Source organism: Coregonus lavaretus, assembly GCF_964263955.1.
Source record: "Coregonus lavaretus genome assembly, chromosome: 11".
NCBI lineage: Eukaryota > Metazoa > Chordata > Actinopteri > Salmoniformes > Salmonidae > Coregonus > Coregonus lavaretus.
Genome location: NC_139998.1, coordinates 31931978 through 31955267, shown reverse-complemented (window position 1 = coordinate 31955267; position 23290 = coordinate 31931978). Strand labels below are relative to the sequence as shown.

The 23290-nt window shown below is 43.2% G+C and overlaps 1 protein-coding gene across 1 annotated transcript in view; it reads right to left on the bottom strand.

The window, feature by feature from the left end:
* Positions 1-23290, bottom strand: part of LOC311136909 (solute carrier organic anion transporter family member 3A1-like) — a 69188-nt gene that overhangs the window by 35035 nt on the left and 10863 nt on the right. The gene's annotated exons all lie outside the window — the stretch shown is intronic.

Genomic DNA, 23290 nt, shown 5'->3' with positions numbered 1-23290 from the left:
CAACTATGTAAAGAAAAAAGTATTTAATAAGATTATTTCATTCATTCAGATCTAGGATGTGTTATTTTAGTGTTCCCTTTATTTTTTTGAGCAGTGTATATTTGTGCAGTTGAGTCATACTGTACTGTAACATTTTGAAAGGAAACATCCTGTATGTCTTACCTGAAATACACTTGTCTACACACTGAGGGAGCAGGCTGGACCATCCCAGGAATCAGAACGGAATGAAAGCATTTTACTGCTGTTTGATACGAGGGCAAAGCAAACTGTCTTGAATCTTCCTATGGGAATGAGTGTGAGACTGTCCTGCCACTGGTGAGGTGATTCAGCAGCAACAACACTGTTTGGTAGACATAGATTTTTGATTGGGCTCTGTCTGTATGTTGCAGCTTCCGGCTGTCTTATTGATATTAGGAGATTCCCTGTTACTCATTAGCTATGCAAGGTCCCCTGACCAACCCCAAAGGATAGCTGTGCTCATTATAACAGGAATAGAGATGCTCATCTCATGCCCTGCTCAAGGACATAGGTATTCAGAGTTGCCACGCTCTCTGTCTCTCACAGTCGCTAGAATGGCTTCTCTCCTTTCTGTAACCTATATTGACCATTTCATACATACAACCAACCTGTCCAAGAACAGAGTACAGACTGAGGGAGATTGTCATTCAGTAGTTTGGCAAAAAGCAAAGCAGTGTATTTAGCTGAATTATCCCTTACAAAAAAAAGACTGCCGTTTTGAAACTGCAATAAAAGTGCAGTAACTGCAGTCGACTGTGGTATTTTGGACACAGTAATTGCAGAATAACTGTAGTGTACTGCAGTTGAACTGCAGTTATACTGCACTGTAACTGCAGGTTCACTGCAAAATGACCGCAGTAAATGTTGTATTTATTTTGGATGCAGTATTTGCAGCATACTGCAGTTATACGGCACTCTGACTGCAATATTTTTTCAGAAGGGATGTAAACAGTAACAGCTCAGACCAAGCAAACAGGACAAATAACGGACGAACCCGCTGAGTAAACTTAGGTGAGGACGTCTATTTTCATCGAGTACACCGTATAAGAGGGGATTAGGCCTAGCCCGATCTGCATCCTGTCCACCAGTCACAACTAACAGCATTACCCTGCCTGGACTGTAAAGCCTTCAGGCTATGGTGTATCACAATGTTAACATGTTGTTCTGCAGGCATCTGCTTTAAACAGAGCTAAACACAGGCAAATGTATCTTACTGATGTGTCCGGATATGCCTTCAGACACACATGGCCTTATACATATAGTCTGTGCAACAGTATCATTGTTTCAACAAAAGGATTTAGGTTGAGTTTCAGTCAGTTGTTTTGTAAACAGCACAGGTGTTAACTGAGAACTTCCTAACTGTACCATTTTGTGGTTGACTACACACCTTTTTCACATTTGGGATGATATGTTAATCAACTGTCATAATGTTACCAGTACAACACTCCACAACTATGTTGACCTAAATAACAAGCCAAAGAACTAAAGTAGGCTCTCAACTCATAGTCAAATGCCATTACAGTACATCAGGATAATCCTACTTACTGCCCCCCTAAAGACACCCCTCATGTCAAACCATCAGCATGTAAACCAGCCTACTGCTCAGATATGGTCACATTCCAGTTAGGGTGTTTTAGCTAGTTATTGTGTTGTATTGTGTTGGTCAGGAGGATGGGAGGGGGATGGAGGCTTTCTGTGGAAGTGATTGGTCTGGTATTTTATTTAGCTGACTGGAAAATAAAAGTGTAAATTTGAAATACATTTAAAAAAAAATCCAGATAAGCATACCTTTCAGCAAATGACCTGGCGTAGACAATTTGTGAAACGTCACACAGACACACACATACTGCAACACTGTACAAAATGCTAGAGCTGGGACGATAAACCCCAAATTATCGACACCGACCATACTTATCGCAAGCGGTTTTGCTTATATTGTTCATTACGATAAGTCACCTATACTAAATGTGAAGTTTTAAATGCAATACGTCTGCTAATATGGGTGATTGTTAATGGGGCAATTGATGGCTACAACAATCAAACTAGTAGTTTGGGTAAAGGGTAATATAGAAAAAACTGTGGTGCACATGAATGTTATAAACGTATCGTTCTATTAATCATTATCGCATCAATTCAGCCAATTTATCAAAAATATATTCTATGTCCTACTAAAACAGCACACTCCAACATGCCATTCCCTTGTAGGGCTATGAGCCTACATATGCGAGTGCCTTTGAGTGTTATAGTTCTCTACAACTTGTACCAGCTTGTACTTCCTAAAAAGAAAGAGCACTTTTGTGCATTAGCCTGAGGACACAAGTCTGGTTCAGGAATTTTGGGTGGAGATTTCAGGTGTTGGGCCAAACTAACCAGTCTCCTGCAGGCCCCTGCAGTCCAGCAGGGCTGTCATCTTGAAAATGTTTCTGGGTGGATCTACTGTAAACCTCAAAGCGATCACAACCCTGAATGGGAGTTCGGTGTCATGCCTTGCTGATGGGTTGAAAGCATCACATCAAGTGGACAACATCAGCTATTTTAAGCCCATATGCAGCACAGAGCAGCAAATGCTAGTCTGACACTTATGACTGTGCCCCTGTGCATTCATCATGCACAGAGTAATTCAACAGGACATGAAACAAATCACTGTTGTAGACAACTAAATATCTAAAGCTTTATGCAATATAGCCAGTCAAATAAATATAGCCAGTCAAATAAATATATACCCTTCTGTAAACAGCTCTTTTAAAGGGCAAATATTTTTAGCCACTTGAACCAATGTCCCATTTGAGGTAACCTAAGGAGAGGGAACATTTAGTGTGGCCTATATTTTGTCAAAATAGCCCCTCAACTGATCAGGTCTCCAATCAATTCTATAGCCATGAAATGCTCACATCATCCCAGACACCCTGGACCCACTCCAATTCACATACAGCCCTAACAGATCCACAGATTAAGCAATCTCTATTACACTCCACACTGCCCTCACCCACCTGGACAAAAGTAATACCTATGTAAGAATGTGGTTCATTGACTACAGCTCAGCATTCAACACCATAGTCCCGTCCAAGCTCATCACCAAGCTCAGGACCCTGGGACTCAACACCTTCCTCTACAACTGGATCCTGGACTTCCTGACGGGCCGCCCCCAGGTGATGAGGGTAGGCAACAACACATCCACCACTATATACAGGTACTCCCTGTATATAGCCATGTTATTTTTACTCGTTATTGCTATTTGTTATTCACTGTTTATTTAGTCCTTGTGTCACTATTTCTATTTTTATTTTATATTTTTTTATCTTTAACTCTGCATTGTTGGAAAAGGACCCGTAAGTAAGAATTTCACTGTTAGTTACCACATGTTGTTTATGAATCATCTGACAAGTAAAATGTTATTTGAATCAGTCCTATTTCATTGTTTAGGGGATGCAACACCATAGCTTGTGACCATCTTATGACAGTGTGGATGTCAATAAAGAATAAAATCACTTAAGTAAGACACAATTTATCGAATGGACACATGACACACTCTAGGACATTGTCATGGCAATAAATGCTCTTTGGATCTATAAAAGACCCTGTCCACTGAAGTCATTCAGAGACAATGTGAGGCCATTGCATTAGGATGTATGATATTGATGTACTTTGTGTGGGGCTTCCTTTAAAGGAGAATAATAATACGTAACAGGGACAGAAGGATTATGTAGCACTTAGATCCAGAGCAAGACAGAAACAGAGTAGCAGGCACGTTTTGTCTATATCATATCTATGCTATGATTAGAATTCACCTTCGGGTTAACATTCTAAACGTGGACTGTCATTAACATTTAATCATCTTAACTACAGGGAGCTTTGTTCCAGTTTGGGCGAAGACAGAGCTTGACACCAGCAACACGACCCTGTATAAACCAGAGAGACCATTTAAGGACAATAGCTTGCAGTCCTAAGCCTTTCCTCCCCCCTCACTGATGAGACCCAGCTAAGAAATTGGTTCCCAGAATGTTTCTGTTTGTTTGGTTAGGGATAGCGTTCTGTGAGCCATGGTCTCATCCACACACCCGGCTGAGGAACTGGAGGGATGCTTCAGTCACACTGGCTCCGGAGATGAAAATGAGTCACCCAAGTGTCATCCTGTGTGTTAATCTGGGAGAGTATATACTAAACCACATAGTTCCTAATTTGGTATTTCAAAAAGGTGTTTGTCTATGTATGCGTACTGTATGTGTGTATATGTCTGTGTGCGTGTTTCTGTTTTGTTTGTTGTCTGCCTACATACGTGTGAAGAGTTCTATATTTTTCCACTGCTAAACACCGTAAGTCAACAGCATTAATCTACCTGACCCTGACATGTAGTTGGATAATCTGTGGGTCGTAACCTTGTGTCAACACACTCAGGGTTTCCGAAAATCGGTCCTGCCCTCCCCTAGCACTACACAGCTGATTCAAATAATCAAAGCTTGATGATGAGTTGGTTATTTCAATCAGCTGTGTAGTGCTATGGCAAAAAACAAAACGCGCACGTCCCTGCTGAGAAATACAAAAATATATATTCTCTTGTTTACAGCCTATGATTTGCAATTACTTCAATAATGCTAGGTTATATCCCTTTCACAGTGATAATTATAGTATTTCTGTGCTGTAAGACTGCATAAACAGATTCAGCATGTTTGCAAACAGGGCATTGATGTGGAACTGGAACCTCGGTGGACTCTGCCAGACTGCCGCCTCTGTGTCAGCACCAGGTCAGGGAGGGAGGGGGCGAGAGAAGGAAGAGAGAGAGAGAGAGAGAGAGAGAGAGAGAGAGAGAAGAGAGAGAGAGAGAGAGAGAGAGAGAGAGATGAAGAAGAAGGATATAGAGGGAGGAGGGCACCGTCTAACATCCATAGCAACCCTGTGCTGGGCCGTGTTGTAATTTGTGTGATCTGTTTGTTATGCTGACTCAGATGTTTTCCTGAGGCCTGGAGTGTGACACACACACAGTGGCCATTGTGCTTATGGGTGGAGGCAGGCAGGGCAGAACATCAGGCGGTCTATGGGAGGCTAAGGCGGGGTGCAGCGCTCTGCTCTCTTCTACTGGAGTGCCCCCAGCTGCCCCATAGAAGGAGAGAAGGAGCCAGTGCAGGGTAAAGGGATCAGTGACTGACTGCAGCTGGTAGCAGCTCCTTCAGCAGGTGGCTTGGCCTAATTACCAGGCTAGAGATGCCAACAGCATGGCTCCTCCTTCCTCAACCAGGCAAATATAATGAAGCTGCTTGGACGAGAGAATATCTGCCATAAAATACAATTAAGTAGTAATTGTTCTGCATCCTGAGGAAGAGGGTAAATTGATGGGGTTTGCCAAATGTGAGGCTTGTTCAATGGAGAGGGAGAGGTTGGCAGTGATCTGTAATGTGGAGAGCGTTCAGCGCTATTGACTATCCACAGTGAGCTCATTTTTGAAAGTGAAATATGGAAGCGATATCATAATGTGGTGAGGCCAGAATATTTTTCCCCAAGGCATTATTGAATGGAAAATAGATATGCCTATAGTTCATCAGGTTTTGTATCACGTATAATTTTTTCTCAGATGTAGGGATTACACATACTAAACTCCTGTGAATTCATTGAAAACCAACAGAATACAGGAAGCCAGCGAGAGAGACCTCCTGACCCTGGCTACTTAATAAAGGTTGATTCAATCAAACATCTGATTGTTTGTAATAACTATTGCCACCCTATTGATTCAAGTCCATTTAATTAGGCAATGTTATCCTGCGCTCCACGTCAGCATTGATACAGGGATAAAGTGCTGAACATGCTACTGGGTAATCCTAGGAGCCTGCAGAGCCACTACTTACAGACCACTCAATCAATGATGTTGGGGATTTGTGCTAATGCCAGGAGAGGACAGTGAATCTGCACATTTTGACCACCAACCACAAGGTCAACCTAACCTCAGAAAATGAACAGCTACTGTGCGTCCAAGAACTGATCTAACCAGAGGCCTGCGTGGATCTCGCGTTCTTCTAAAGCGGAAGGGCCAGTTCCTGGGCTGTGATTTGTGAACACTTCTCTATGTCACTGTGTTGTGAGCAGAGGCTCATTTCTCACATCAGCCTGAGCCCTCTGACAGCTGCATCCTTCCCAGCAGGCATAGGGCCAGAGCCGACAGCCGTGCCAGGGAAAGGCTGAGCATCTCAATCCAATAGTCAAAACCAGCTAGACAATAAGGTGTTTCCGTGGCAATGGCTTGCTGATGTTGTTGTGTTGATGATCTGCCTCCGCCCCCTCTTATCCACTTGACCCTCCCACCGACCGGAAATAAAATTCCCCTTTTTAATCAGCGGAAGGTGCACACAGCCAGAGAGGATGAGGCGAAGCGAGAGGTTTCAAATCTGTCCAAAATAAGCGTTTCTTTGGGCTTATTTTGGACATAAGCTTGTCACCTGCCTTCCCGCCTTTGGAACAACGACTCCCATTGTTAGGGCGGCGACATGAGCATCTCATCATTATATGCAGACCTCTGACACAGCACAGAAGGAGTGAAGGAGACGAGACCAAAAATCCAATATGAGAACAAGCGGACATAAACACTCAAAAAAATTAAGAATAATAAAAAACGTGATTCTTGCGATACAGGCATTTGGAATATTGCGCAAAAAAATAAATGCAAACTAATCAAATTAATTGTATATATCGGCCAGATCTACGACAGGGCCTGACCCAGATTGCCTTGAGAAGGCCGCATGGTGACAGGTTTACTGAGGCGATGGGACTAGAGACAGAGAGGGAGAGGATGAGGTTATGACGACCACCCCTCTGCCTAGCCCAACACACATCTACTCTACCTTCACTAAGCATTCAGACAAAGAGCTGGCCCGGGCCTTACAGTAACAGGGCTCAGAGTGATACAGTAGGGGCGGGGTGGTTTGGGAGGGGCAGTCACTCTGGAAGGGCAGTGAACCAGGCCACTGGCCCTACTCTCCGGTGCTGCAGATGGCGGCCTACACTGTACAGTGAGTGATATGCTGAGAGGCAGGCCATGAGTAGCAGGCAGCACACTGCTCTGGTGTTAACGTGTTAAGGCCTCCCTCTGGGGCTCTGGGCCACGTCTGTTATCCAACACTGACCCACTTCATTCAGAGGTCTGACCTATTTTGAGGCTTCAAACTCAACCTCCACATCCCTCTCCGGTGAGACCAGCTGGAATTCAAGGGACGGATGCATGGTGCTCATATGGCTTGCCCAGCGCCCGTGGGCCACACTGCAGCTTTTAGGCTCTGAGTAAAGTGGCTCAAAGTCTCAGAGGTCCACACTCTCCAAAGCAGAGATATGCCAGGGCATCTGGGCAGCAGCATGACTGGTGCAGCTCTTTCCTTTGCTCTGATGAAACTGCCCTGCCAAAGCACACACATGGGTCAGTGCTCAGTGCTCTGGGTCTGGTGAAGGCAGGGGAGCAGGGCATGGTCCCCACTGCAGACACCCTGTTAACACCAGTGCAACATGCTCTGGTCAGTCAACTGTAACTCTTCATGGTTGACTAGACTCTAACTCAAATGATAGAAGCACTAGCAAGAGCTACAAGGGAGATGACAGTATTGGCACACAGACAACCCTTTAAAGCATCATTCTAAGGCATGTTAAAGGACATCTTTTAGATACATAGCTATAAACATTGGCGATAAAGGTGCTGTGTTATATTGGCATCAATAAAGATATAGTAACATAAATGAATAAAGAAACCATCCAGCTCTTATCCCTAACCTTCAGCTAAATTTACACAGAGTACTGAGACATCATTGCTTGGGTGACAAGTTAATGCCCACATTTGTCATGTATTCATGGCCACTCAGAATGTATAGCCTTCACACAATGTGGTATCACATAAGGGACAACAGCAGAAAGCAGGTTCATACAGCGGATACAGGCCTTACTGCTGCAGCTACCCTTAAATTTTTTTGATGATGCAGTTTCACATGTGAAAAAACTTTCACACGCAAAACCATATTTTCACATGTATTACATTTTGAGTTCACATGTTAACACCACCTTTTCATATGTGAAAAGTTTCATGTGAAATTGTTCATGTGATTTGTTCACATGTGTATTCTACTGATGGGGGAAAAAATCGATACAGTTACATATCGCAATATTATTTTGTGACGATATTATTGCGATATTTGACTCAATTATTGATTCGTAAAAAATACAACTTTATTTTATTTGTATTTTTGCTACTGTAGGTAGCGTTAGCTAGCACTAGTCAGCTGTACCTGCGCCAATACTCTGGTATTTTTCATCCTATAGCTTGTTCTCCATCTTCTTTTTAAATAGTGAGTCTTTTATTTCCCTGATCAAACCTCGTTTTCTCATGCTCTCTCTTGTCTCTCTGTAGCAGACAAAATGTTTGGAACATCAAATCGCAATAAAATCGCAGTATCGAATCGCAATACATATATAATTGTGAGAATCGTGAGAATCACAATACATATCGTATCGGCACCTTAGTATCATGATAATAATGTATCGTGAGGTCCATGGCAATTCCCAGCCCTAGTGTGTTCCGAAAACCATGTGTTTTTTCCCGTGATTTTTCCATGTGGTTTTTTTGTAAGGGTATCCCAGGCTTCATCTCATTCAGAATCTGTGTATTAACAAGTATGCAGCAATACTGTGTCCAGACACCCTAACAGCACACAAAGACACATCTGACATTTAACTAAGAGCAGCCAAACCAGACACACAACAACAAAGTTGTGCCATAGGCATTTGTAATGAATCCTTTATAAACAATTGGCTTGTATAATCATAGTGTTGGAGAACTTAAGGATAACATGAAAAGGCCCAAATGGCAGCTGCTACACACTATATTATAGTCTATTCCTGCTTAATTGATACAGGGCACAGGAGATGACTCACTAGCACTGCATGGCATTTGTTTTGCTTCATCAGCAGACAGCATTGATAAATGCTATCATTATGTTCACGTAACGACATCAGAGTCAACTAATGAAAATGATGTTATCCTCCTGCTCTATTTTAATGACGACTCTTAATAATGGCTATCACTTATCAATCACTGTAGTACAGGTTGCCATTTACCAGCATGTGTGCTCTTTTGAGTACAAGATATCCTGCTTCTTATTGTCTTAAACACAACATTATGTGATTGCTTTCCATGATTTGATTTTCCAATGTATGTGTAGCTGTAATTTCTAGGCACTCTCCTGACATGCTAGCATGTTGTTGAGCAGTTAGATCCAATTGACATGGCTCATAAGGCCACTGTGCTCTGACAACTGTTGTGGAGTTACTATAGCGGTGCCTCTGAAGCATCCAGGGAATTATGCAGCCAAGCAGGTGGTGACAAGACTGCCATCAGGCTAGTGGAAGGGCAGGTCCACATAGAACAGAAAGATGAAGAGAACTTCTCTGCTGCCTGTTGATGAATCCATGCTGTTTATTGCCTTGGAATAAAACAAACTGGTGTTGCTAGGGCACTCTCAGCATGGAGCTTATCACAGAGATGGAAAAACCCATTTAGAATCTAATCCTTCAAGATGACATAACAGTGCTGAGTTTAAGTAGCTTTTAAACATGCCCTGCGGAAGCCACTGATTGGATTCAGAAAATTTTAGCAGAATGTTGACGTGTCTCTCTAGGATCCCTCCGAGGTTTATACCACTGCAACAACAGGCAGACTCCTTACAGAACCAAAGCCTACGTTGTGTCGCAAAATGTGATGGATGTTGATACTGTAAATACAGTACTATACTATATAGATACATTACAATATAAGAGTGAAATTGTCTGTGAAGTGACTTGATATCTCAGGAGAGTACAGTGCATTCAGAAAGTATTCAGACCCCTTGACCTTTTCCACATTTTGTTACATTACAGCCTTATTCTAAAATGGATTAAATTGTTTATTTCCCTCATCAATCTACACACAATACCCCATAATGACAAAGCAAAAACAGGTTGTTAGAAATTTTTGCAAATTCATTAAAAATAAAAAACGTAAATATCACATTTACATAAGTATTCAGACCCTTTACTCAGTATTTTGTTGAAGCACCTTTGGCAGCGATTACAGCCTTGAGTCTTCTTGGGTATGACGCTACAAGCTTGGCACACCTGTATTTGAGGAGTTTCTCCCAATCTTCTCAAGCTCTGTCAGGTTGGATGGGGAGCGTCGCTGCACAGCTATTTTCAGGTCTCTCCAGAGATGTTAGATCGGGTTGAAGTCCGGGCTCTGGCTGGGCCACTCAAGGACATTCAGAGACTTGTCCCGAAGCCACTCCTGCGTTGTCTTGGCTGTGTGCTTAGGGTTGTTGTCCTGTTGGAAGGTGAACCTTCATCCCAGTCTGAGGTCCTGAGCACTCTGGAGCAGAGCATTATGGATCTCTCTGTACTTTGCTCCGTTCATCTTTCCCTCGATCCTGACTAGTCTACCAGTCCCTGCCGCTGAAAAACATCCCCACAGCATGATGCTGCCACCACCATGCTTCACCGTAGGGATGGTGCCAGGTTTCGTCCAGACGTGACGCTTGGCATTCAGGCCAAAGACTTCAATCTTGGTTTCATCAGAACAGAGAATCTTGTTTCTCATGGTCTGAGAGTCTTTAGGTACCTTTTGGCAAACTGCAAGCGGGCTGTCATGTGCCTTTTACTTAAAAGTGGCTTCTGTCTGGCCACTCTTGGTGGAGTGCTGCATAGATGGTTGTCCTTCTGGAAGGTTCTCCCATCTCCACAGAGGAACTCTGGAGCTCTGTCAGTGACCATCGGGTTCTTGGTCACCTCTCTGACCAAGGCCCTTCTCCCCAGTTTGCTCAGTTTGGCCGGGCGGCCAGCTCTAGGAAGAGTCTTGGTGGTTCCAAACTTCTTCCATTTAAGAATGATGGAGGCCACTGTGTTCTTGGGGACCTTCAATGCTGCAGAAATTTTTTGGTACCCTTCCCCAGATCTGTACCTCGACACAATCCTGTCTCGGAGCTCTACGGACAATTCCTTCGACCTTATGGCTTGGTTTTTGCTCTGACATGCACTGTCAACTGTGGGACTTTATATAGACAGGTGTGTGCCTTTCCAAATCATGTCCAATCAATTGAATTTACCACAGGTGACTCCAATCAAGTTGTAGAAACATCTCAAGGATGATCAATGGAAACAGGATGCACCTGAGCTCAATTTCGAGTCTCATAGCAAAGGGTCTGAATACTTATGTAAATAAGGTATTTCTGTTTTTTATTTTTCATAAATGTTTTCACTTTGTCATTTTGGGGTATTGTGTGTAGATTGATTATATTTTTTATTTATTTAATACATTTTTGAATAAGGCTGTAACGTAAACAAAACGTGGAAAAAGTCAAGGGGTCTGAATACTTTCCGAATGCACTGTATATGTTTTTAAATAAGAAAGTGTTAAATTAAACAGAAATCTGTCTTGTCCTCAGAATGTTCATCATATGTAAACATCTCCTTCTTCCTCTTTGGGCGTGTTTTGAAGTGATTAATCCCAGGATGATTTGAAGTAAAGGTCTTGAGTTTAAATTTCAGAAACTATAATGTGAGGGACTAAAGTGGGAGTGTCTGCCAGTAAGCACAGGCAGATTGCTTAAAGCTGGAATCCTTAATGGTGAAACAGCCATGTCGGTTTGGGATATTACAACTACAACGAAGTTACTGCAAAAGACGAACACTGTGTTTTCCCCCTCGGACATCATTGCATGATAGAAGAGCAACAAAAACAATAACAACGGTGGTGGGGTGACCAGTGACACTGTCTTCCCCTAATGCGGATTCTATCTTTAAAGCTGCAAACATTCTCAGGTATGAATCGAATATTTGTGGCTTTCCACAGGGTGGACACTTGTTTTGTCTGCGGCCACAATAGAAAAATGACCTTTTTGTGTTCCCCTTCAGTAGCTAGTCTGTCATTTCTAGTTTGGCTTGACTTTCTGACAGAGCCCAGGGATTGTGCGTGTGTGTGCGGGTGTGAGCGTCTGTGTGTGTGTGCGGCCTGTGCCTGCACAGCTTGTGTTGGCCAGGGAGAGACTGGCGTACCTTATACGCTGGAACAGACAGAGCATTCTTCCCTTCTCCTGGTCTGCTCTGCTGGGGCCTCGGACTGAACATGAAGTCTCAAACTTCAGACCAAAGCCGATGTCACATGAAGCAATCTGGACACAATTTATGTTGATTGCAACAAAGTTGCATCTGGGTTGCTCAGTGTGTCACCCCACTATATTGCCTGCAACTTAGTCACATTGCATCCTATTTCACGCAACTGACGGTACAGTATGCAATGTCCAATCAGTGAGCTGAAAAAAGTTTACATGACTCGTCATATCGTTCCGTTTGGAACACCTACCCAGTTGTCATATCAACACAGCTGTCAGTGCTGCTGAAAACCACGACAAAAGATACATGCCAAATGGGATATGTAAACAATTATAGATACCATGGTTAGTCATGGTTTATGAACATGGTCGTCAATAAATGTAATTTGAAAAGTGAACCCAGACCCTTCTTTGTCCAGTTTCAACTGTCAATTTTCCAACATGAACTGCACTAGCTAGCTAGCTAGCTTGGCTCATCGCTAGCTTGGTTAGCTTGCTAGCTACAGTGCCTTCAGAAAGTATTCACACCCTTTGACTTTTTCTACATATTGTTGTGTTACAGCCTGAATTTAAAATGTATTACATTGAGCTTTTTTTGTCACTGACCTACACACAATATCCCATAATGTCAAAGTGGAATTATGTTTTTTGAAATTTGTACAAATAAATAAAAAATATAATCTGAAATGCCATAACAAAGGAGTTGAATACTTGTTGACTCAAGTCAATAAGTATTCAACCCTGTTGTTATGGCAAGCCTAAATAAGTTCAGGAGTACAAATGGGTTTAACAAGTCACATAATAAGTTGCCTGGACACAATAATAGTGTTTAACATGATTACCTCATCTCTGTACCCCACACATAGTGTCGAGAAGTGAATTTCAAACACAGATTCAACCACAAAGACCATGGGAGGTTTTCCAATGCCTTGCAAAGAAGGGCACCTATTGGTAGATGGGTCAAAATAAAAGAAACTGACATTGAATATCCCTTTGCACATGGTGATGTTATTAATTACGCTTTGGATGGTGTATCAATACACCCAGTCAATACAAAGATACAGGCGTAATTCCTAACTCAGTTGCCAGAGAGGAAGGAAACTGTTATGTTTGGGGCAAATCCAACACAACACATCACTGAGTACCACTCTTCATATTTTCAAGCATGGTGGTGGCTGCATCAAGTTATGGGTTGGTTGTCATCGGCAAGGACTATGGAGTTTTTTATTTTTATAAAAAGAAATGGAATAATGCTAAGCACAGGCAAAATCCTAGAGGACCTGGTTAATTCTGCTTTCCAAAAAACACTGGGAGACAAATTCACCTTTCAGCAGGACAATAATCTAAAACACAAGGCAAAATATACACTGGAGTTGCTTACCAAGATGACATTGAATGATGCTGAGTGGCCTAGTTACAGTTTTGACTTAAATCTTGAAAATCTATGTCAAGGCTTGAAAATGGCGGTCTAGCAATGATCAACAACCAACTTGACAGAGCTTGATGAATTAAAAAAATAATAATGTGCAAATGTCCATTTTGAATTCAGGCTATAACACAACAAAATGTAGAATAAGTCAAGGGGTATGAATACTTTCTGAAGGCACTGTAGCTTGGTAAAAAAGCTGAAGAATATAGATGCCTGATGAAGACCTAAGGGTCGAAACGTTGTTATAATAAAATCTCCTGGGAGTATGAGCAACAGTGTGCAGCGTTTTCCTTTTTATTTTACTCTAGCTTAGTAAAACATGGTTGGCAAATAGGCAACATTTTGGCTTACTATCGAAATTGTACAGTCAGCATTTTGTCTATATCGATGCTGTTACAATTACCAAACATTTGGTTAAACAAATCATTTATGAAACCATGATGTGATTTATGACAGGATTGCATGTTGCATTCAATTTCAATTGCATTTGAATTGCTTCGTGTATCAGCAAAGTTGCTTGAGATGATGTCACTTGCAACTAGCATCTGCAACAGAAATTGCGTCCAAATTGCTTAGTGTGACACAGGCTTAAGAGTGCCGATTTGACACACTCACACATTAATGGAATTGCATTTCAAAAGGCCACGTTTCACGACACCTCTCTGATAGAGGCTTTTGTTTGAACTTTATCTTTATCAATTAAAATGCATGAAGCATGAATTGAAAAAGACAAGATCGAAAAGATCCAAGCTTGAGTGTTCATCCTATTATGGCCTCCCCTCACATCTAGGAAAACATCTCTGAAACCTGTGAAGTTAATATGATCTTCAGTTACACGATGGAGAGCAGTGATAACACTTTTCCAATCATCAAACAACCATCTGTTATAGACCCCAGATCATAGAAATACAGCCTTTTAAAACGCACATCAATAATTGAGCCCATCATAACCAATTTATACATTGACACTGAATAAACTAATGTGATCCTTTCAGTCTTTATCTAGGTCCTCTCGTGTTACAGGAGATTACCCAGGCTGGAAAACGCCTCAAAAGCTGTGAGAGGTGGATGGGTGGGGTTAAATTAATGCTTTATGGAGGGAGCATCATTGCTAAGCCACAGTCTGTACATACATGTATGTATGTTTTTGCAACCTGAGGCTCTGTGGGAAGAGCCATAGTTAGAAGGTGATGGTGAAAGATCATAGTGCAGTGGGAACGGAGGGATATCCTGTTGACACTAACTCGCTAATCATATTTGTTTCCTTTGGCCCAAACGACATGGAAAACAAGATCATGTCGTAAAACACAGTGTTTATCCGCAGCACCACTTTCAACATCATGTCGTGATGGAAGCCATTTCACTCCTTCCTAGACAAATCCTTTCAACCCTCAGTATTGCATTTGAGCAAAATAATACAATGTTCAGTGGTCAACATGACTGGACCTGCAAATTCAACAGTGACAGATCACAAAACTGAAAGTAAAGAAATATATAAAATGCTAACATAGTTTGAATCCGTTTTATCTGCTGTTTAAGCACTATAAATCCTGCCTGGTAGACAGGCCAGCCCAGCCCTGTCGCCGAGTCAGTAGGAGTTGTTTTTCACAGAGATATGTAGTATGCATGTGCAGTCGGGCCGCTCGGACCCACCTCACATTGACTGGTTGGCATTCCTGCCTCACTCTGTAATTATGGCTCCACTCCTACAGACCACTGCTCTCTCTGCTCTCACTTCTCCATAGCACACTCTCACATTTACACAGGCCTTCCACTGATGTCATCCTGCCATTACCTGAACAGTTTATCCCAGTGGCTATTTACAGTGATCCAAGATGGCGTAGCAGTGTGGTCGTGTTCTTTGTTGTGTGTCCGTGTGAATAGCCTGTTTTTTGTATTTCTTTTGTATTTTTCGTACATATTTCCCTATCACACTTTTCATCCTTCTACTAAATATACTTTCCTGCAACCCGCCTCACTCAATGTGGAACGGATTATATTATTTACTCACCTTTATCTAGAATCTCCAGTTGAAACTAGCTAGCCAGCTAACTAGCTACTTGCTATTAGCCACCGTTAGCGGTTTTCACCCAGAACATCTGATTTTCTGCCGGAATAACTGAATCACTGGACCCTAACACCGGATCGCAACTAGCTAGCCGCAACCGAATGGATGTTGCTGTAGGCTAATCACCACTGCCCCCGAAGCAAGCACCAGTTAGCCTTGAGCCAGGCCTATATCCCGGCTATCTACCTCTTTGTCTACCGGACAGGAGTAGCCAGCTAACTAGCTACTTGCTATTAGCCACCGTTAGCGGTTTTTCACCATTGTCCGTGGCCTGCACTACCTACCAGCCAGCTCTAGCCTGGACTATTATCGGCCAGTCTGCACTGTCTGCACAGCGCGTTATCGACCCAGAACATATCGGATTTTCTGCCGGAATCACTAAATCACTGGACCTTTAACACCTGATCATCGCAACTAGCTAGCTGCAACCAAATGGATGTTGTTGTTGGCTAATCAGCCTTGAGCTAGCCTCGAGTTAGGCACATATCCCGGGTATCTACCTCTCTATCAACCGGACGGGACCTCCTAGAGTCGACACGGAGCCCTGCCGATCCATCACGACTGGTCTGCCGACGTAATCGCCTGATGTGGTTTCAACAGGCTTCCCGTTGCAAAGACCACGAAGATCCATCTGCTAGCCCCGGCCCGCTAGCACACGCAAACAACAGCCGTGCTTCCTGCTCGCTGTGCTTTAGCACCAATTCGAACTGCTCTCGGACTCACATATTGCTGTTCACTGGACCTTATGATCACTCAGCTGCACAGCTGATGCCTGCTGGACTGTTCCTTTACACGGTACCCTGTCCTGTTTATCTCTTTAGCCTCAGCCCAAACTTTCATCGCCATTACCAGTTCTTGTCTTAGCTCTCTCTAATAACACCTGTGATTGCTTTATGCCTCTCTCCCATGTCAATATGCCTTGCCTATTGCTGTTCCAGTTAGTTCTTATTATACAATTTCAATATAGAACCCCAAGTCATTCTCAAACTGCCTCAAATAGCTCCTTTGTTCCACCCCCCATACACGCAGAGACCAGCTCAATCTGTGCCTCCAGTGATGCTATCTCTTTCATTGTTACCCAACGCTTAGGTTTACCTCCACTGTACTCATATCCTTCCATATCCTTGTCTGTACATAATGCCCTGAATCTATTCTACAACGCCCGGAAATCTGCCCCCTTTATTCTCTGTACCCAACGCTCTAGAAGACCAGTTCTTAAAGCCTTTAGCCGTATTCTTATTCTAGTCCTCCTCTGTTCCTCTGGTGTTGTAGAGGCTAACCCAGGCCCTGCAGCCCCCAGTATCACTCCTACTCCCCAGGAGTTATCATTTGTTGACTTCTGTAACCGTAAAAGCCTTGGTTTTCTGCACGTTAACATCAGAAGCCTCCTTCCTAAGTTTGAGTTATTCACTGCGTTAGCACACTCCGCCAACCCTGATGTTCTAGCAGTGTCTGAATCCTGGCTTAGGAAGGCCACCAAGAATTCAGAAATGTCCATCCCCAACTACAACATTTTCCGTCTAGATAGAACTGCCAAAGGGGGTGGAGTTGCAATATACTGTAGAGATAGCCTGCAGAGCTCTATCATACTATCCAGGTCTGTGCCCAAACAGTTTGAGCTCCTACTTCTAAAAATCCACCTTTCCAGAAATAAGTATCTCACTGTTGCCGCTTGCTACAAACCCCCCTCAGCACCCAGCTGTGCCCTGGACACCATATGTGAATTGATTGCCCCCCATCTATCCTCAGAGTTTGTACTGCTTGGTGACCTAAACTGGGATATGCTTAACACCCCGGCCATCCTACAATCCAAACTAGATGCCCTCAATCTCACAAAAATTATCCAGGTACAACCCTAAATCCGTAAACATGGGCACCCTCATAGATATCATCCTGACTAACTTACCCTCTAAATACACCTCCGCTGTCTTCAACCAGGATCTCAGCGATCACTGCCTTATTGCCTGCGTCCGTAATGAGTCCGCGGTCAAACGACCACCCCTCATCACTGTCAAACGCTCCCTAAAACACTTTAGCGAGCAGGCCTTCCTAATTGACCTGGCCCAGGTATCCTGGATGGATATCGATCTCATTCCGTCAGTAGAGGATGCCTGGTTGTTCTTTAAAAGTGCTTTCCTCTCAATCTTAAATAAGCATGCCCCATTCAAAACATTCAGAACTAAGAACAGATATAGCCCCTGGTTCTCCTCAGACTTGACTGTCCTTGACCAGCACAAAAACATCCTGTGGCGTACAGCATTAGCATCGAATAGCCCCCGCGATATGCAACTTCTCAGGGAAGTTAGAAACCAATATACACAAGCACTTAGGAAAGCGAAGGCTAGCTTTTTCAAACAGAAATTTGCATCCTGTAGCACTAACTCAAAAAAGTTTTGGGACACGGTAAAGTCCATGGAGAATAAGAGCACCTCCTCCCAGCTGCCCACTGCACTGAGGCTAGGAAACACTATCACCACCGATAAATCTACAATAATCGAGAATTTCAACAAGCATTTTGCTACGGGCTGGCCATGCTTTCCACCTGGCTACCACTACCCCGGCCACCAGCTCTGCACCCTCCGCTGCAAATTCAGACAGCTGATGTTCTGAAAGAGCTGCAAAATCTGGACCCCTACAAATCATCTGGGCTAGACAATCTGGACCCTTTCTTTCTAAAATGAGCCGCCGAAATTGTCGCAACCCCTATTACTAGCCTGTTCAACCTCTCTTTCGTAATGTCTGAGATCCCCAGAGATTGGAAAGCTGCCGCGGTCACCCCCCTCTTGAAAGGAGGTGACACTCTAGATCCAAACTGTTACAGAGCTATATCCATCCTGCCCTGCCTTTCGAACGTTCTTTAAAGCCAAGTTAACAAACAGATCACCGACCATTTCGAATCCCACCGTACCTTCTCCGCTATGCAATCCGGTTTCCGAGCTGGTCATGGGTGCACCTCAGCCATGCTCAAGGTCCTAAATGATATTATAACCGAGATCGATAATAGACAGTACTGTGCAGCCGTCTTCATCGACATGGCCAAGGCTTTCGACTCTGTCAACCACCGCATTCTTATTGGCAGACTAAATAGCCTTGGTTTCTCAAATGACTGCCTCGCCTGGTTCACCAACTACTTCTCAGATAGAGTTCAATGTGTCAAATCGGAGGGCCTGTTGTCTGGACCTATGGCAGTCTCTATGGGGGTGCCACAGGGTTCAATTCTTGGGCCGACTCTTTTCTCTGTGTATATCAATGAGGTCGCTCTTGCTGCTGGTGACTCTCAGATCCACCTCTACGCAGACGACACCATTTTGTATACATCTGGCCCTTCATTGGACACTGTGTTAACAAACCTCCAAACGAGCTTCAATGCCATACAACACTCCTTCCGTAGCCTCCAACTGCTCTTAAACACTAGTAAAACTAAATGCATGCTCTTCAATCGAACGCTGCTGGCACCCGCACACCCGACTAGAATCACTACTCTCGACGGGTCTGACCTAGAGTATGTGGACAACTACAAATACCTAGGTGTCTGGTTAGACTGTAAACTCTCCTTCCAGACTTACATTAAGTATCTCCAATCCAAAGTGAAATCTAGAATCGGCTTCCTATTTCGCAACAAAGCCTCCTTCACTCATGCTGCCAAACATGCCCTCGTAAAACGGACTATCCATTCGACTTGACTTCGGCGATGTCATTTACAAAATAGCTTCCAACACTCTACTCAGCAAATTGGATGTAGTCTATCACAGTGCCATCCGTTTTGTCACCAAAGCCCTATATACTACCCACCACTGTGACCTGTACTCTCTTGTTGGCTGGTCCTCACTACATATTCGTCGCCAAACCCACTGGCTCCAGGCCATCTATAAATCACTGCTAGGCAAATCTCCACCTTATCTTAGCTCATTGGTCACCATAGCAGCACCCACCCGTAGTATGCGCTCCAGCAGGTATATCTCACTGGTCATCCCCAAAGCCAACACCTCCTTTGGCCGCCATTCCTTCCAGTTCTTTGCTGCCAATGACTGGAACGAACTGCAAAAATCTCTGAAGCTGGAGACTCTTATCTCCCTCACTAACTTTAAGCATCAGTTGTCAGAGCACCTTACCGATCACTGCACCTGTACACAGCCCTTCTGAAATTAACCCACTCAACTACCTCATCCCCATATTGTTATTTATTTTGCTCATTTGGACCCCTGTATCTCTATATGCACATCATCTCTTGCACATCTATCATTCCAGTGTTAATACTAATTGTAATTATTTTGCACTATGGCCTATTTATTGTCTTACCTCCATAACTTGCTCCATTTGCACACACTGTATATATATTTTCTGTGGTATTTTTGACTTTATGTTTTGTTTTACCCCATATGTAACTCTGTGTTGTTGTTTTTATCGCACTGCTTTGCTTTATTTTGGCCAGGTCGCAGTTGTAAATGAGAACTTGTTCTCAACTGGCTTACCTGGTTAAATAAAGGTTAAATAAATAAAAAATATGTTATGCTATGCCTGGGGCTATAGGCGGTGTCATTGCCATCATCATCATCATCATCATCATCATCATCATCATCAGTTTGTGATGATGATCATTTAGAAATGAACATATCACAGCAGAACATTAATCTGAGCAGAGACTTCTATCAATGGTGTGATAGTGGTAGTATATTATTCTAATTAGCATAGTTTCACCTCACACACTGGGTCCCACTGCACTACAAGGAGACAAGGCAATGTGTTACTGTGAGCTGCAGATGAATATTCATGTCTCCTGACACATTGATGTACAGTATGAACTTGGTTGTGTCAGACTGAGAACAGACTCAATACAGTGATACATCTTGCAAGCAGCTTTCTTTAACATGTTCAAATAGCACATACGCCTTCATCACCCTTTACAAGGATCACACTGTATAGTTCTGCAAGAGTACTATCCTCTCTCACTGCTCTCTGACTGCCTATACTACTACCACCTCGTCCTCCTCTGTCAACTGTTTCTATGCCCTTTAACCCTTTAAATGCACCGCACTGCTCCATCCATTTCATGGACAGTATGTGAGGCTGTTAATTCAGGTTATCCTTACAGCATCAATGTATTGTAGTGAAATATAAAGAGTAAAATCTGACATAGCGAGCATGTAATAGAATTGTTCAGGCTGGACAGACGGACAGACAGACAGACAGACTGCGGGAGACGGGAGACTAGGGGGCTAAAGGGAAATCACTATGCTGACTGTCTGTTTTAGTCATTAAACATACAGAATCAATTAGGCTACCATAACACCAGCTATTAACCTTCATACCGTGGGCCATTTGGATGTATTAAGCCCATATAAAACAACATATTCAGCCTCCCCCGTGCAGGTGCTGTATGTTGAGGTGGTTTTTCTTTAGTAATGTCTATGGGTGTGTTTGGTCTACATTTGTCAACAATAATATATATCTGTATGTGGAAATATAGAAGCATCTACAGTATTTCAGCTTTTCGAGGCAGTGAAATTCAACGCTGTCATGCTGAATCCGGAGTGTCTTGTAAAAGTGTTAGAAAACTATTTAGCAAAGGAAAAAGACTGTAAATTACAACTAAAGTAAAACTTTATCTGATTACCTTAACAATGTGTATGTTCCCTGCGTACAATGATGTGTACATTAATGAACAATCATCGAATACATTATCAGTATGTGAAAATAAATCTTAGAGAGGTTCAGACAATCTCGTCCATTCATGCTGCTACAAGCACATGACATGCCCACAGCATGGGGATTAGAACGATCAGCTGAGCACATGCTCCCAACTCAATAACACATTGTTCTCCAACGCTCACCACTTGTTTTCCTCCAACTCTCCTTGCAGCTTATCTGAGGAGAACAGCACCAAATCTCCCTCTGTGCCTGCCAAACTTTAATCAATGAGAGTCCACTTCCTACTGTACAGTGTTAACAAGGCGCTGCAGTTCTGCCTTACGTCAAAGCTCTTTTGTTCTGCGCTTGTTTGTTTCTGTCACTTATAGAAAAACCACAACGTGCTGTGAAAAATAGCTAGGACTTGAAACAAAGTACATATGACTAAGAATGAAAGTTAGGGAGGTCTACGCTGTTGGCCTAAGATCACACAAGACACTGAAGGCCTTTATCCTTGAGTTTGACATTCACATCCTAGTTACACTAACAAATGTCATCCCCATTACTAATGTTGTGAGTGTTTCCGGAAGTTTGTTTGCAACGTGGACCTTGTCTCCTCTTCAGCCGTCCTTTCAGTCTGTTGTACTGCTGATATATCAAACATGGCCACGTATGCAGCCAGTAGCTGATACACAAAGCCACGTCGTCTCTATCAAATCAAAGGCTACTAATGTGCATGCAAGGACAACACGTTACAGCCATGCCTCTTTCAAAATAGGAAACCTGCTTGCTTTGATGATAATTGGTGGCTGTATATACCAGGTTAACAATGCTATCTCTTTCATTATCAACAAAAAATACGGAAGAAAGAGCACATGTTGGGCGCAGTGGTCTAAGGCACTGCAGTGCTTGAGGCGTCACTACAGATCCCGATTCAATCCCGGGCTGTGTCGCAGCCGGCCATGACCGGGAGACCCATAAGGCGACGCACAATTGGCCCAGCGTCCGTGTTAGGGGAGGGTTTGGCCGGCCGAGACGCTCTAGCGTCTCCTGTGGCGGGCCGGGCGCATGCACGCTGACACGGTCGCCAGTTGTACAGTGTTTCCTCCGACACATTGGTGCGGCTGGCTTCCAGGTTAAGCGAGCAGTGTGTCAAGAAACAGTGCGGTTTGGCAGAGTCATGTTTTGGAGGACGCATGGCTCTCAACCTTCGCCTCTCCCGAGTCCGTACGGGAGTTGCAGCGATGGGACAAGACTGTAACTACCAATTGGATATCACAAAATTGGGGAGAAAAAGGGGTGTAAAAAAAAAACTATATATATAATTACAAAAAAGAAAGAGCACATGTTGCAGGGAAATGTCCAATAATCCCTCAAAGATTTGTCACCTTGACAACTGTAGGTCTTCAAAGTGAGCTGCAGTCAGAGAAATTAGTTCTCAATTTGTAAGATGACTGTGAATTATCTCTGTAGGGGGTCTTCCTCTTGCAGCAGATTTGAGCCAGCAGCCTACATCTAGCCTAATGGCTGTGCTATAACATGCCCTGTGTACGCCCTTCAGCCAATCAGAATGGAGTATTAATCTATGGTGTGTAATTGTGATCATACAAGGTGGTCTCATGTTAAAATTACACACACTGAATGCTCAATGTACACCAGACAGCGTACAGCTAGGCAGAAACATATCAGTGATCATGTGCCTTCAACAATGTTGTCAAAACATGGGCCTTTACAGTATCCTTAAGGTACATTCACAAATAATAATCTGCTATTTAAGGTTATCTCAGAAAGTGCTTTGAATGCACTGTTAAAACCTTGAAAAGCCACATCAGCAGTGAAACACCTGTGTGAGAGAGCAAGCCAGCTGAGTGGAGATATTTTGCACATTAATGCTCCTTTGCCATCCCTGGCGTCTGCACTTGACTGTGATTCCAGCACAAATGTAATTGAGAATATAAACCCCTCACAGATCTGCTCACCTGGCGGTGAGCACAACACAGAGAATACATTCACGCTGTATTGACTCAAAGGCAAGGATGTGTAACC